The following is a 3,406-nucleotide window of genomic DNA, read 5'->3' as shown; positions in this document are numbered from 1 at the left end:
TTTATGGGTGTGAATTATAGGGGGGTATATTGTATGTTTGTGGTTTTTTAAAGTGTTATATAATATATATAATATTATTTTATATATAAATAATCGACTATAAATAACAGACAAGCGCCCTGTCAGGTGTGCTCCTATCGTGAGCCCAATGAGTCGGGCTCATCATCGAGTCTTAAGTATAACTACACAATTGACAAAACGAGATAACCACCCATACCCCACCATTCCCGAATCTTACACACACCATCACACTCCCACTAACCCACTCCACCACTCACTATCATCAATCTCTCTCACACACTACACACATCTAACACCACCTACGAACACCTTCCAGCCCAAATAATAAGTCTGACAACTTTGCCCCTCTAAGGAGCCACGAAGCACTGATTGGTCCACTTCATAGAATTCTCTATAAATCATCTTCACTGATTCGATAAACGTACAACCTAGTCATCCTCCCTAGAAACGCGTTTTATTGATCCTGAGGTTGCATTTTTGTTGCCTCCTATACAAAGGGTTAGAGTATTTGCAATATACCATCGTTTATCAGATCGTTGATCGATTTAATTAGACATATATAGAACATTCTGGGATTTTTCCATTTTTGCCTTTCAGAGTTATAATTTGTACGTGGGTATAATAACTAATACAACCAATCGCTCATATTGTAGTTATAATCAGAAATAAATACATTTAGTCAATGCTATAATATCTCCCCATACACTGTCTACTGTTATTACAACTTTGTGAATATTGTAGTTTAATATTGATGTTTTTGACGTTATAAGTAACTAAGTAATACCGATTTTATGAGTCTAAGATTAGATCACCACTAATAGACTATGGACTAAATACCCAACTCGGGGGGTCCTTCTTAGGGTAAACTAGCTAGTCCTAAAGAATTTAATAAAATAAAGATAGGGAAGTAAAATGAAAAATAAGAATTGAAGAAAGACAAAGCATCTGGATGGGATATAAGGATCTTTGAGAACTAGTAATAGGTCATTATTTGTCGTAAAACTGGCGAATCACGAACATAATACATATAGATAATTATCTATTACTTTTCCCATTACAAACTACTGTGAGTTTATATTCATATCATCGTAGTGAATACAGAGTCACTTTTTTTAGCTTCACTGTATTAGTTGAAATCCTTTCTATTTTATGACTCATCTCAGGTTACTTACACTGGAACCTGATAAGTATTCTTTGTCACTTTCAACACCTGGTTACCAGACTGAAACCTGCCTGTGGTTGACATTTTTCTAAATCGTGTACTGTCAACTGTGATGACATGTTAGAACTGGTGAAACATGAAGGATTTTGAACACGATTAATTACAGCCTCACCAAAATAAACATAAACTTTAAGTCAGTATAATTCCAGTGATGTATATCTACATTTATAATATGTTTGTAACTGCACTTCCAAACTCATAACATGAGACATCGGATGTAACGTTTAAAAAATGCAGTAGCTGTGCAATCATTCCTGATGTATACTACATAATGTCACATATAAATTAAAGCAACAGTATTAAACTTTGTGCCAAGTCTTAATGATCTATTCTGTCTTGTCTTGACAGATATCAACCAATCTTAAATATCGTGTCTATACTTTCACAAAGATTCAAAATCCTTCATGTTTCACCAGTTCTAACATGTCATCACCGTTGACAGTACACGATTTAGAAATATGTCTAAACACTTAGTGTAATTCTCATAAAACAATGATACGTTAACACATACGTGCCAATACTGTCGATCGAATTAAGAAACAATAAATTCACCTTATTTACACGCAGGTCGTGTCATTTCATCTCCACGCAGTCAGTCTGATACGACTAATAAACTCTCTAATTAAACAATCGACATCCGGTCGACTCGTTTCTATATGCTGGAATTGCACGGCGGTCGATAAACCAATGCGAAAAGAAACGATTTCTAGAAATTGACACACGCATTCATCTATATCTACACTTATATCTATATTCATATTCATATCTGTCTAAGCATAGGTATCATATATGCATGGGTATGTATATATACATAGAGAAAGCACATATACGCACACGCGCACACACACACACACACACACACACACACACACACACACACACACACACACACACACACACACACACACACACACACACACACACACACACACAACCACACACACACACACACACACAAACACACACACACACACACACACACATTTATATATATATATATATTATATTATAAAATCTATAGATATAGATATATATATACTATATACATATGTTACATAAACCATAAATATAAATTAACATATATATATATACAAATATAAATCTATAAGCAATATGTATATATCTATTTTATCAATTCATATATACATATATAAAAATATCTATATATACTATATATATATATATATTATATATATATAGATATATAGCTATAAGTATATATAAATATAACATATATACATATACATGCACACATACAAACACAACCCCACACACACACACACATATGTAGCATATGTAGATACAAATCTATACATACATCAATATATATAGACATACAAATATATATATATATATATAAATAATATATATATAATTTTATATATATTATAAATTATAAAATATCTATATATAATTATATATATATATAACTAGTATATAAATCTATATACATCTGACAACATATTACATAATAAATGCATACAACAGTATATATAGTACACTACCAATATTCATCAGGCCTTACATAAATATATATATCTAAAATTAAATAGATACTATATTTATATATAACATACATATATATACAATATATCATAGAAATAGAATATAATATAGATATATATATTAACTATGATATGTATATTTTAACACCAAGTCTACAATATATGACATTTGCATATTGATCGATTCTATATATAAGGATATATATATATATATATATATTTATAGTTAATATTTATGTATATATATACATATACATATACATAAAATACATACATACATATATATATTTAAATAATACATTAAATATATAATAATATAAATATATATAAGTATATATATATTTATATATATATATGATTTATGATATATAAGCGAGTGTAATATAAGCCTATTAACATCACCTAAATATTATATATCTTACTAGCACTATATAGTATCTCATATACAAATTATATATATCTAATATATAGAATGTATATATACAGAATATATATATATATATATATATATACTTATATGTCAGTAAATCTATATGATATATACTGTTATATAGTATTGATTATAAGTAAAATAAATATATCATCATACTATATATATATTATACTATCATATATATAATATATAAACACAGACAAAAGTAATGTATTTATATCTATC

This window comes from Penaeus japonicus, unplaced genomic scaffold, assembly GCF_977035675.1.
Source record: "Penaeus japonicus unplaced genomic scaffold, GWHDUDI00000001_assembly GWHDUDI00000029, whole genome shotgun sequence".
In the NCBI taxonomy this organism is placed as follows: Eukaryota; Metazoa; Arthropoda; class Malacostraca; order Decapoda; family Penaeidae; genus Penaeus; species Penaeus japonicus.
This window is presented reverse-complemented; position numbering follows the sequence as displayed.